The sequence below is a fragment of the Nicotiana tomentosiformis genome, chromosome 3, assembly GCF_000390325.3.
Source record: "Nicotiana tomentosiformis chromosome 3, ASM39032v3, whole genome shotgun sequence".
In the NCBI taxonomy this organism is placed as follows: Eukaryota; Viridiplantae; Streptophyta; class Magnoliopsida; order Solanales; family Solanaceae; genus Nicotiana; species Nicotiana tomentosiformis.
Genome location: NC_090814.1, coordinates 1,147,299 through 1,161,694, shown reverse-complemented (window position 1 = coordinate 1,161,694; position 14,396 = coordinate 1,147,299). Strand labels below are relative to the sequence as shown.

At 36.8% G+C, this 14,396-nt stretch overlaps 1 long non-coding RNA gene across 4 annotated transcripts; it reads left to right on the top strand.

The window, feature by feature from the left end:
* The first annotated feature begins 6,162 nt into the window (after window positions 1-6,162).
* Window positions 6,163-12,020, top strand: LOC104097775 (uncharacterized). Of its 4 annotated transcripts, none has more exons than XR_011414552.1 (4): window positions 6,163-7,307; window positions 8,531-8,716; window positions 8,837-9,673; window positions 11,473-12,020. It is a non-coding gene; the product is annotated as an uncharacterized lncRNA (long non-coding RNA). The 4 variants fall into 4 exon arrangements; XR_011414550.1 differs by having other exon boundaries at window positions 6,164-7,307; window positions 8,837-9,499; window positions 9,602-12,020; XR_011414551.1 differs by having other exon boundaries at window positions 6,165-7,307; window positions 8,837-9,499.
* The last annotated feature ends 2,376 nt before the right edge of the window (window positions 12,021-14,396 follow it).

Below are 14,396 nucleotides of genomic sequence, written 5' to 3'. Positions count from 1 at the left end.
AATGAAGCCACATTAACTCTTAACAACACCTCCTCTTCTTGAGATCGATCTCGTCTTCAAATGTTTTGTTGAATAGATTTTGGCGTTTGTAAAGAGGCTTTAAATGTTTGAAAAAGAAGGTACGGATTTATTGATAGCAAATCCTACATGCTCTTACGTACCTTCTTATTTTGTCAAGGCTGAGCTTTTGGTTCGTAAAGAATATTATCGGACAAAAAATATTTTTCATTCCATAATTCAGGATGTAATTCAGTTTTTTCAAAAAAAAAAATAATTGTAGTAAGATTTGAGTAAATCTTAATTTGACATAAATACAAATGAATTAGCATAAAGATTGATAAACTAAACTCCGTAGAAGGACCTATAACAGGTGCATCAAGGAAAATATCTCTCTCGTGTATTTTGTGGAAGCTTTGGCAATCAACACTCTTTGGCGGCATTGCTGGGCATTGAGTGGCAAATAATTTTATCTTTTGTACATGTTCCTTAACTTAAAATAATGGAAACTTTATCTAGCCGGATAAACTATAAATCAATGGGAAACAAGATATAACATCTCAAGAATCATCAACGACTTAAATTTCAATTCACCATTCTTTGAATCATAATAGCGAAATTCAATGGCTAGATTTGTCCATCCTTCCTACCTTTATTTCTTTCCCACTTCCGAGTTAGCAAAATAAGGAAAAATCACTCGAACTTTGGCTCGTGAGTTTTTATCATATTTTTCATTTTTTTTCTGCACATATTTTAGAGACCTTCTTTCTTTATTTTAATTTTTTCATTCTCCGAGTTAGCAAAGTTAGGGAAAATAACTCGTAATTTGTATTCAATATATACATCATTTATCATCTCATACTTGAAACACAAGCTCTTTTTATTTTAATTATCTTTTTATCCATTAAATTACGATATATGCATGGTCTAAACACAAATTTACTAGCTTCAGGTCCTATACCTTCTTTCCCAAGAACTGATAATGACGCTCATTTCCAATCATAGAGCCAAATGTCGAAGCCTTTTGGATTGTTTTGATCCTTCGAGAGAAAGGACTACAAACTTGTGACTCGAGTATATTCTTTTCATCTTCAGATCTTTTTTCAAAACTGAAGCTTCCACCTGTGTATGCATATTGTGAAAAAAGATCATCAATACTATTGGCTACTGCATTATCACCATAGTTAACGGAGATTCGAGCAACAATAATACATCCCTCATCTAATTCACCAGATTGTTTATTATCCTTCTCACAGATATCTTTGCTTGTCATGTCTTTCATTTGTCCCTTGTTTGCAACTTCATTCTCTATATTTGGTTGAGGCTGTGAGTTGGTAGACATACTTGATCAAGGTGACGTAGTTTGATAGAAGACAAGTCGCAAAGTTAAAAAAAGATCTTACAATGGGAAAAAAGCACAAGTTTGCAAGCAATTTGAAAAAACAGCATGAATGATAAGAGGTTTTTTAGCTTAATTATCGTGGTGGTATCAGAGTCAATCTCTCTAGGGTATGGAATATATGAATCGAGCTTCCACTTTACTGTGGAGAGTATAAAGCATTGCTATGAAATTCATGCTTTATAGATGGCGAGGAGCAGAAATGTTCTCTCTTTCATCTTGCCATTTTAGATGTGTAATGACCAGAGATATCATGGAAATGCAAAGTTTGAACGGGATAATAAAAATATTGATGAGCAGCGAATAAGCCCTTGCTAGGACAACAATGGTGAGAAATAAAGCAAAATATTTAAAATACAAGATTGTTGTAGTATTCAATCCTTGGTCTCATATAAGCAAGTAGTTACTTCAATCCATTTGCAAACAAATTAATAAAAGAAAGAATCAAGTAGCAAAAGAAATAATTTTTTTGTGGGATGAGAATTAATTAATTTTTTGTAAGAAGTTCACTAAAGATGGGAGGTTAGCACAAGTCACAGATCGAACCTTGTCGCAGATAAAGCTTTGGTGTTTAAGTGAAAAATAATAGATGAGCGAACTCACTATTCACAGAAAGTTGAACCATATGTCAAATATAAATTTTTCTTGTACGTTTGGATTGTTAGAACTACACCAAAAAATGTGACCTAATAATCCCTCTCAATTAAAGTTCAAGGAGACCATGATGTGTCAAGTTCAAATCTTAGTAAATACAAATAATAGGTGAATTCTTTCTATTTGTTTAAGCTCGAACACTATAGCCATGAAAAAAAATAAAGTTTGGATTCTTGAAAACACGAAAAGTTGCCCAAGACAACAGGTTAGAGTCAAAAGAAATAAAAATAAATTTAAACAATTGGTTCCAGCGAAGTTCGTCCATGGAGAACCAACTGTCGAGTTTACAATGGAGGAGGTGAATACACTCACGATGGAAAAAGGCTTGCACCAAGCTGTGATTCTGAAGTTTTCTTATGGAAAACCAGATTTACAAGAGCTACGACAGCTTCTCCCAGTCCAATTAGATGTAAAGGGTCGATGCAATATTGGACAACTCGAATTTTTCCATATCTTGGTAAGGTTCGATCTGTATGAATACTTTGTTATGGTTTTATCAAGATCTGCTAGTTATATAAAGTCCAAAGGTGAATGTTTTTTCTTTAGAGCCTTTCCGTGGACTCCAGGGTTTAATCCTAGAGAGGAAACTTCAAAAGCAGTAGTTTGGATATCGTTTTACGATTATCCGCCAAATTTCTTTGCAAAGAAATCGCTATTGTCAATTGCTTCAGCGTGTGGAAAACCACTTGATGTGGATAAAGCTACGCATGATCGAACTAGGCCAAGTGCTGCAAGAGCTAAGGTGCTACTTGATCTCTTAGACAAATACCCTAAGAAGGTTAGGTTGCATATTATCGACAAAGGTACTGGGAAATTCATGGAGTATTATCAGGAGGTGGTATATGACAATCTTCCTAAGTACTACACCTACTGTAAGCATCAAGGACATGAAGATATTGCATGTCGTTTGATGATGGCTAAGGCTAATGAAGGCGGTCGCACTGAGATGGAAAACAGGGCAGACCATGAGTTGCTTCCTGTTGTCCAGATGGCTTGTGTAGAACCTTTAAAATGGGATGCTAGGGAGTTTTTGAATGCAAAGAGAGCTGGCCAACAAGTGGTAGAACCATCACTACAAGATCAAAGCGTTGGGCAGCAGAAGATATTGCAAGTGCAAGCAGGTAAAACTCAACAAATTTCTACTGTGCCAGAGGATGGAAAAAAAGAATTGGCTGTAACAAATTCTGGGAAAAAATTTGAGTAGAATTCTAAGTTGTTGGAGGTACCAGTTGATCAAGCTTTGGCTAGCGTCGCGCAAGGATTAGAGGTAAAAAGAATAGGGCATGAAGGTCAAACTAATGTGTGTGGTCAGATGTGAAAGTTACAGGATGCTGGAGATCAACGAAGGCCTACTATAAAAGAAGGTTTGGAAGTGGTTTCCGCTGTTGATAATTCTGGGCAGAATCGACAAGGTCCAAATTTGAAGGATGGTGTTGCATTAAATGCAATTGTGGAACGAGCTGCTAGTACAATTCTTCCTAGGCTGTATGATGTTGTGGGTGTTCGAGGCTCATCTGGACTTCTTAGACATCCTGCTATTGAACCTGTGCAGCTTCAGCAGATGGTGGACAAGAGTGCAATAATTGGTGCAGATCAAGCAAATAATGCTAAGAAACGCGCAGTGGTAGCAGAGTTAGGCTAATTTGAAAAAGTTGACAATCAACCAACAACTGTAGGTTTAACATTGGCAGTTAATAATGCATTGAGTGCATGTGGTAATCAACCTACTTATGTGATTGTCACACTACTGGTGCACAGGGTGTTCTAGATGAAAAACAAACAGATTTAACAGGTAATGTTGTGCAAGATGAAGGTCAAGAAAATACAGATATTGATGCTTTGGGGAGTGCAAACGGTACAAAAGCATTGGCAGTATTTGAACAACCTAAACACCAACAACAACGTGCATCTGCTCAAGCAAAACATAGAGCTTGGACAGTTGTAAATCACTCACCTAACAACAGAAATTCTCCAGATGCTAAAAACCAAATTACAGCATCAATGAACACCAATATTTCAAACTCTTTTGATGTATTGGTTGAGGATCATGTTAGTGTTGTGAAGAAGTATGACTAGAATGTGTAATAGGTGGTGGAGGAGACAAGATCAACAATTGGAAACGGTGCTGGCGAAGCAGTCTCAAAGGCTGCTCGTACAAACTCTTTAGGCAGTGTAAAAACGCATCAAACTTTTAAAACATCTGGTACTCCCTTAATTGGTTCAAAGGATATTGTTCCTGTGGATGATCCGCATAATGTACAAGACCGTAACGCAACTCATACACTCCAATTCTCTAGTCCAGAATTAGCTGAAATGATCAAGGAATCCCAGGCAGCAATGTTCATGCATACCACTCCAAAGATCAACATTCCTTTGGTTACTTTGAATACCTCGGTTCATGAGGTTCCTTCCCAATCGATGGAGTCTTTTGGTGAGCAAGGAGGTGATTCGGCGCAGCAATTAATATCTACAGTAAACACTCAACATGTAGAGAAAGGAATGGCATCACTATCACAATCAAATTCTACAAATGATGTGACTAATTCTAAGGACCAGCAAGGTGCAACGAGTGTAATTATTGCTAATCACAAGACTTGGGCTGAGTAAGTTGAAGTGGAGGAAGAAGATTATGCAGAAACCATCAAAGATGAGAGTGACAATAAGGCAACCCAATCTTCCGATGAGGATTCTGGACAAAAAACTGGTGGAGGAAAGGGTGAGGCAATCGTAGAGAAGATTTCAAACATTCATGAGAAAGAGATTTCAAAGAGACGCAGCATGTGCGACATCTAAGCCCAACTGCTCCTGCCTTCGTGCCTAGCAAGTCCAAACATGGAGTTACAACTTATAACTCATTGACATTTGTTCTTTCTGTTCCTCCTCCAGAAAAAACATCAGTTACAACTGCTTTGGAGGGTGTTACTCTATCAATAGAATTTGCCAAAGGAATTTCAAAGTCTGGGAAACAACATGCACTAACTACAACAGGATCGTCATCTTTGCACACCTTTAGTGCTACTGGAACTTCATCTGCAATGGCTGCAAAATACAACTTGACACCTACCGATATCCTCCATGCCCTTGTGTCTCATGATTTAGACAAATTGACAGCGTTTGAAAATCCGAGGCATGAGCAAGGAACTTTAGTTCCTCGATTGGATCAAAATGACCCTTTTGGAATTGATATGGGACTTGAATTTTACAAAGAAAGGGAAGAGGAAGAATTACTTCATGCATCATTTACTAACGTAGCTAGGGAAGGGGATCTTTCGCCTAGACATTTGAGAAGTGGTTCCAACAAAAGCAAGAACAAGATATATGACAGACAACATAGTTGGGATGGAAAGGTGACACAAGAGACTACAATTAGGCGACTCCCCATGAGGGTTGCAAAGCAAAAGATGGCTGCCCCTACCACCTCCACAAGGTCCAACAATTCTAATCGATTCAAGAAGAAATGATTATGTTTGAAGACATTTTGAAGCGGGTTGACGATGAGCATAGGGTTTTACAAGTTAAAGATTTCATAAGATTAGAGAAGAAAGGTTAAGATTATTATATCTACGTCATTCTAGTTTGCCATTTTATTAGCATTATCATATGTAATATCATAATAGAGTATGTTATAAACTCTATTATGATCATACATCATTTAGCGCTCTACGTCTTATTTCTTACGTTCTTGTTAGTAGATGAGGTTGCTATAGCCTCAGTGGGAATTGTAAGGTAAGGTCTAGCGGAGTATGTATTTGCTTATGTCCAATGCCTTTGGAAATTATCCATATGGCTATGAGATCATTCGCCCTCGTGAGATGATGCCGGCAACCAAAGCTGCACATAAGGCAATGGAGGCACAAAGGGATAATTATATAGCCAAGGCATAGAGGCAACACACCCCTTACTTATACTCTTCCATTGTGAATTTTTTATATATATTAATATAATAACTATTAGGCAGCATGTCTAGTAGTATAATTTGCTTTTAAAAAAAAAAAGCCTAAGAAATTCGAGGGATTGAATAGAGTGACTAAATTGCCCTAATATCATTTCATCATTTGTTTTTTTCATTTCATTATTCACTATCAGCAAGGACATAGAAGTAAAGGTACCGTTACTTTAAAACGACCAGCTTAATAGAGTATTGTGCAAACTCTAGACGAAAAGAATGAGGCGACGGAGAGGCAATGGGGAGTCTGTAATGGTCGTTGCCCTCTCTCTGTTTTTTTCGCCGATGATTTCCTTTTCTGTTTTGCACCAAATGCGGTATAATAAACCACCATTGTTGAAAATGGTTCAATACATAGATTGCCCCTTAAACTTGCGCAAAGTCCCTTTTACAGTTTAGGGTTTAATATCTGAACCCATACCACTTGCTTCTTCTGCTTCTCCAACTTCTTTTTCTCCTCCTTAATGTGACGGATGAGAGGCTGTGATGATTAAAGATGTTTGGGTCGGGCATTGGAGCGGCCCGTATCTTGGCGGGGCGACCCGGAATTCATCTATGTGATGCAACTGAGGTCTGCAGCCATGGCGATCCTTGTCTCCTTTGCCTGATTTTTTATCATCCGAGCCTCAAAATTTTGATCAATTTTTGGAAAAACTGCTATATTACCCTCTGAATTAGATTAGCCAGAAATGGCGAGAATGAGGCGACAGAGAGAGTATGGGATTTTTTTTCAAGGGTGGTTGCCCCTCTCTGCTGTGTCTATGATTCTCCCTTTTTGTAACAAACCAACAGCCCTTAAAAAAGGAAAGAGAGAAAGATAGATGATAACACTTCAGTTTCTGGATTTGTTTGCAGTTTGCATATTATTCAAAGACCCAATACACACACAATTATTCTACAACAACTACGGGACCTCAGATCTTAATGAGGCAGTGATGATGATTTTTTCTCTATCTGGGGTAACTAATTCAGGCATGGAGATTATCCGACCCGTATCTCGGCGTGGCAACCGATATGGTCTGTGATTGAGATTCTTCTCACTCACATGCAACTGGTTTTTTGCAGCCATGGCGTGGTTGGCTTCTCTTTTGCCTTTGTCAGACACACATATCTGAGCCTCAATTTGGTGAAGAAAATATCAATCTTTTAGATTTTATTGATGTGGGATATATCGAACCCACGCCCTTTTAAGTTCTAATGCTTTTTTGAGCTGTGAAGTATAGCCATTGTTTTCTATCAGTAGCAGCTCAAGAATGAGGCATTAGAGTGAAATGTGGGATTTTTTGTAACGGTGGTTGCCCTCCTTCTCTGGTAAGCCCGTGATTTTTTATTTTATAAATATTGCTTTTATGCCAGTTACCCTATTCGTATTTTCTCATATTCTTTTTTAAAGATGGTGGTATCCGAGCTAGCTTGGGCGCACCTTGAATATTTCACCGATACCTCCACAGGTGCCGCGTAACTCTGCCCACCAAGGCTTGGGCAGATGAAAGAAACACTACTTTGAACATGAGACCTCATTGTCTCCAACCACTTCATTGATCACTATGCCAGAGTGCATATTTTCCAAAAATTATGAATATATGTTGAAGGATATTACGCTTCCCATGTGATAATAGCTGGATGTTGTGATGGTATACTTGATTGTGTTAAACAGTATATTAACTTTCTGGAAATTTAACTGATTAATTACCAAAAAAGAAAAACTTAGCTTGAGTCTTGTAATGCGAGGTCAATGTTGACTTAAGGTTTAGAATAGGCCAAAAAGGAGAGAATGAGGTAACAAAGAGAAGGGAACTATAAAAGGTGGTTGCCTCACTCTGCATTACCAGTTAAAGAGAAAGAAAGAAAACTAAATCAGTTTCTGGGGGTTTTGTCTGTGACTTCGTTAATGTCTGCTGATCTATTGGTTCCTTGTTTCTGCTGTGTTCTTATTCTTTGCTGTCTTGGCTTCGAGATTCTTCTTAAGAGCTATTGGGGAATGCGGCTGATGCTTAAAATAAAAATATGTAATTGACAGGTGAAAAAGGGTTGTAATGATACTTCCAGTTCTTTCTTTCTCTTTTCTGTGCTTACTCAATGAGCATGAAAAATTTCGAGCTGTATCTTGGCTCGGAATCTCAGTATGACCTGCAATTGAGAATCTTCTCTCTTGCATGCAACCACTGCTTGCAGCCATGGGGTGTCTGGCTTCTCTTTACCTGATGATAACATAGATCTGAGCCTCAATATCAATATCAACCAGTTTTGCCTCATTCTCAAGTCAGTTGGGACGGGATATGCGAATCCTCTGTATCCATTTTGATATATTTTGGTACATTTCATTCAATTAGTTTATAATATGTCTTTTAAGACAAATATATGTAATATGAAATAATATGAAATAATCGAATTATATCATGAAAAGTACAATAAGAAATGGCCTTATAACAAAAGTATATGATAAGAAACTGGATTTTGCCTCAATGACATTTGAGATTTTGCCTTTATATGTGTCTGATCCCCTTTCTTGGTTTTTTTATATTAATTGACAGGTGCTTTTGCATTATTTCTACACCATAAATAGAAACTGGATTCTCAACTCAAGAACAAGAATGAGGCTGCATACAGATGGAAAGTTTTTAAGGGTGTTGTCTTCCATCTGCATGCCCATGATATTTCTGTATTCTGCTACTGTCAAAGCAACAGCCCTTCTTTCATGCTTAGCTGGCGCTCTAATGGTTGGTTATTCGCGATCTGCTCTATCTCTCACACTATTTGCTTCTTCTTTCTTGGTCATTATCCTTTCCTTTTCACAAATCTCAATCTGTATGAGTATCATTGCTGTTGCTTATCTGTAGGTTGTGATGATAAAGCTTCTTGATTTTATTGGATTTGGGTCACTGGACCTGTATCTTGGCAGTGCAAACCAGGATGACTTAAGCAGAGTCTTATTTTTCTAGCAAGCATTCTTGTTTGCAGCCATGGCGGTGTCCCTTTCCTTTACCTGATCTTATGACAGATCTAAGCCTACTTATGTACATGGAAATAGCTTTTAGATTTGCCTTGAGAAAGAGAAGACAATGGTGAAAAAAGTGAAAACTACTTCCCCTTGTCATGAAAAAGGAAGGTTAGATACTTAAAGACAGAATTACAAGCCTTTAAAAGTTCTCTCTTTGAATTAGCCCAGAAATTGCAAGAATGAGGCTACAGAGAGTATGGGATTTCTTTCGATGGTGGTTGCCCCTCTTTCAGTTTCTGGTTTTCTGGATGACCATTTGGGAAATTTCCCCAATATACAAGTATACCACAACAACTGTGGGCCTTCAGACCTTCAGTCTGTCTTCATGGCCCTTTGCCGGTTCTTCCAGTTTACTCTCATTGTTTAAGGAAACTGGAAAGTGTTACATTATGATGCATTCTACTACAGAAAGGGGCTATGGTGATGCTTATAAGTCTTTCTATTTCTGGGCTGATCACTGAGCATTGAGATGACCCAACCTGTATCTTGGTGTGGCAACCCGGTATGGCATGTGATTAAACTTCTCCCTCTCTCTCTCTCTCTCTCTCTCTCTCTCTCTCTCTCTCTCTCTCTCTCTCTCTCTCATGCAATCGGTGTTCTGCAGCCATGGTGTGGCTGGCTTCTCTTTTGCCTTATCATAGTACGCATTTGAGCCTCAATTTGCTGAAGATCATAGGTAGGCATTTGGACAATATTTGAGTTGAAGTTGCAAAGTTCTTTTAAATGCAGACTTGTGAGGTCCCTTCGGTTAAAAGCTCTTATCTAAGCGAATTCCCGTTATTAGATTAGCCCAGAAATGGCGAGAATGAGGCAACAGAGTATGGGATTTCTTTCAAGGGTGGTTGCCCCTCTCTGCTTTGTCTATGATACTCCACTTTTCAAAAAACCAGCAGCCCTTTAAAATGATAGAGAGAAAGAGAATATACTTCCGTTTCTGGGTTTCTTTGCATTCTTTGCACCCTTCAAGTATACTCAAACCCCAGTACCCAACTACACTGTAACAACTATGCAACCTTCAGATCTTCCGTCTGTCTCCTTCATGGCTTTGAAAACTCTTAAAAGAGGCAGTGATGATGCTTTTTCATTTATCTGGGCTAACTGAGTCGGGCATGGAAATTACCCGACCTGTATCTTGGCGTGGCAACCCGGCATGGCATGTGATTGAGATCCTCTCTCTCACATGCAACCGGTGTTTTGCAGCCATGGCGTAGTTGGGTTTGCTTTTGCTATATCATAGCACATATCTGAGCCTCAATTTGCTAAAGAAAATATACCTTTTCCATGTATCGATGCAGGAGATATCAAACCCTCATCTTTTTTATTAGAAGTTATAATGCTTTTCACTCGTTATGTTTCACCATTTTTTTATCTGTACCAGCTCAAGAATGAGGCATTAAAGTGAAATTTGGGATTTTGTAACTGTGGTTGCCCTCCTCCAGTAAGCCCATTTTCTGAATTGGGGATTCTTCAGCTTTGTGTGTTAGACTGATGTGATGACCAACTAGACCACCATACCATTTCAGCTCAAAGAATGAGGCTGAGAGAGATGATTCTTAGAGTGGATGACCATCTCTGACATGTCGATGATTTCTTTTTTGCTTTAAACTAGACAACCTTTTGTGCATATGCATGTTTCTTGTGTATATGTAGGTATTGGGCTATGTTTCGTTTGTCTTAATTTCGTCCTGACTCACTATGTTGCGATGCAATGCCAGCAAAGTAACACGTCCATATAATCGAAAAGGGGAAACAATAGGGCTATGATGATCATGCTTATTGAGCTAATTGAATTTGGGCATTGGAGCTTTGCTGCCTGTATCTTGGTCGGGCAACTTGAATTTCTGGGGTTTGCAGCCATGGCAGGTGCAGAGAACTCAATGCCCCACATAATCTGAGCCTCCAGTTTAACAGAAGCCTTAGCATCATTCCCCATTATCAATGAGACCAACAGGGGAGAAAGGGACTTATTTGAGGGTGGTTGCCTCCTCTTGCTCCTGGCCTGTGATTTCTCTATAAGCAAAATCAACAGCCCTCTTCTAGTCCTCTTAACAGCAGCAGCAACAGTACTACTTGGACCTTGTTCTGATTTATGAGCTTAGTTCAAAACACCCTAAATTCCTCGAAACCTATGCTACCATTTTCTCAAAGAGGCAGTGATGATATTTGCTTATCTGGGCAAAAAAATTATTCCTGCATTGAGACAAGCAGATCCGTATCTGGCTTGGCAAACCCTGAATGGTATGTGATTTGAGGCTTCTCTATCACATGCAACTGGTTCTTTTGCAGCCACAGTTGGTCTCCTCCTCTTTGCCGAATTAGTAATCCAACTCTGAGCCTTAAAATTTCAGTTTGTCCTCCCGGACATTGTTTGATGGATAACCTTTTTTTATTTTATTTTCAAAGCCTACTCAGAAATGAGGCATCAATGAGACATGGGGATTATTTATTTATTTATTGATTTCTTCATTTGTTTAGTTTTGCTGGTAAGGCCAAGATTTCTTGCTGGAAGAGATTAACAGTTCGTTTGCTCTTTTCTGCAACTCTAGCTTCAGAAGATGCACGTTGTTGATTTTTTGCTGCTACTGCTACTGATTCTCTTGTCTTGCTGCGGCGTGGCTGCATTAACACCTTAACAGCGAGAATCATACTAGAAATAAAGAAAAAGGTGAAAAATTGAGGCAGCGCTGATATGGTTTGGCAAATAGCATTATTAATTTGCATTGAGATGATACAAGACTCAGTATCTTGACGGGCAATCTGGAGAAGGTTGCAGCCAATAATAGAGAGATCTGAACCTGGTATTAAGCATTACTAGTAGTTTCCAATTCCTTTTTTTGGTTATTGTTTCTCTTTTTCCAATATTGCTAAGAGAGTTGCAATTCTTTTGACATATTTTCCGCGTCTTTGTAAGTAGTGCTCGTTTTTTTAAAAACAAAAATTCTGTTCTAAAAGAGGCAAGAGATGTGGAAATACAGCGATTATGCATCACTCTCCTGCCAATGGATGCCAGATTTTTGTTTTCATGCCCATATTTTTCAATTTCATAGTATTAGAGAACATTTGCTTTCTGAAGCTTAGACCCTTACAAAAAACTATGGAGATAATCCCATACAAATGCTTGATTTTCACTGCAGAAACCTATCTGATAATACAAACTTTATAAGCCTACTTGTGTGGAGTGTCATGTTATTTTATGGTTTTTGCATAGATCCATTTCTATTGATTACTCTATTAACAATGTTTATCTGCTTTTTTGGTTCTTGCCGTCTCTTGGAATGTTGTTTCTGTTGGAACTCGCTTGTTCAGCCATTTTTTATTTGGAAAGAAATAAAAACAAAAAGGAAAGAAATTGCTCTTAACTGTTTTCATTAATAATTATAATTATAATATTTTTTAATTTTAGAACTGTGAGACCATATGTTTAGTTGAAAAATATGGTGGATAAAATCTAATGTTTCAGATTTATTCTTGAATGAAAAATCTAGCGGCAAATAATCTTCTAAGCATACATGACGGAATGAGAACCAGCCTGCACGTTGATTGATGGAACGGTGTGCAAATTATCAAAGAAAGTGTTTTTATCATTAAGATTTCGAATTCTTAAATCTTAACTATTATCTATCTATTATATTAGAAACATGAATTTGCTTTTTTTACCTTTGAATTTTTGGTTTTATATTAGAGAAAATAGTCATTTAATTCTTTATTATTTTTGTTAATATTTGGAATTTCGAAATCAATTAAATCTTGCATATTAGATCTTTCCTTGGTTCAACTATGTAATATAACAAAAAAGCTTACTCCGATATTAATGACACAGGAAATCACCATTATTTCTATAAACAATTCTTATTGATCGAGCAGTTTTCCTTTCTTTTTAGGTTTAGGCGCTATTTTTTCTGTCTTATATGTTACATAGCTATAATTAGTTTTACTAAATATTAGAAAGGATTTTAAAGTTAATGTTATAAAATAAAGTGAATGTATATGGATGTTCATTTAATCCATCCATACATTTTTTTCAATGTACTACTTGGATAGATGTATCTATTAATTCCTAGGATGTCTAGTGAACTTTAGGTGTATCTTTGTATACTATAAAAGTACATTCTTGTCCATGGAAGAACACGCAAGAAACACACTTAAATGGGATAACTTCTACATTCTCTTTCTATATATCTTATCTCCATTATTATATTGTTCTATTTTGCTCTTATTTCTTAATATGTTATCAGCACGAAGTTCTAACCAACTGAGGTTGTCTGCTTCATCCGAATTTTATCTTCTTCCTAAAAGAGCTAGTCAATTTCTTTTCGGATTCAGGTATACATTCCTATGTTTATAATGTTTCTATTAGGATCTTCTTTAACCTGCAATTTAATTACCATATGCATAACTTGTTTTGAATATGATTATAATAATTGCCTTGGTATGAAAACAATAGGTTTTAGTTAAATTATTATTTCATTAAACTACAGAGAAGTTTAAACCTACACATAAATAGATAAGTATTAAATTGAATTACAATGATTAGACTAATTAATCCCACATCTAATGTTATGACAGAATAGGCACTTAGAACGAATTCTTGCAAAATTTTTAAAAGCTCTGAACGTTTCAATGAATTTATCACCTAATTGTACAAACTAATTAATGACTTAACTATTAGATGAATCGTATTCAATGCTGAAACTTGGCAGAATTTATATCATCTAGTTTTATGCCTACTTAACTTATTTAAAAGTCTTCTAAGCAGAACAAAATATACTAGTACCTATTAATGAGATTACTTCAACTTATTTATTCTCTAAAAATATACTTACATGTCTAAAGTTCTTATGTGTAATATTAAGCACTAATTTATCATCGCACTACACATAATTGTTTGTTCTAACAATTATATAGAGAATATTAATACACGATTATATTCTGCATTGATTTTTTTTTCATTGATAATAATTTTTGTCATTCTAATTCACTTATTTTTTATGATAGTTTTCACTATGTCGAATTTGTCAAAACTTGAATTTGTTGCACTTGACATCTCTGGGAATAACGATTTGCCATGGGTACTTGATGCTGAAATTTACCTTACGCTAAAAGTCTTGGTGACACTATTAAAGAAAGAAATGAAGCATCAAGTTAGGATAAGGCGAAAGCCATGATTTTCCTTCGCCATCATCTCGATGAAAGGTTAAAAAGTGAATATTTAACCTTAAAAGATCCATTTCAATTATGAACTAGTTTGAAGGAACGATATGACCACCTAAAGGCCACGGTATTGCCAAAAGCTCGTCGTGAGTGGATGCACTTACGACTACAAGATTATAAGACCATAAGTGAATATAATTCTGCGGTATATAGAATAATTTCTCAACTAAAATTATGTGGTAAAACCT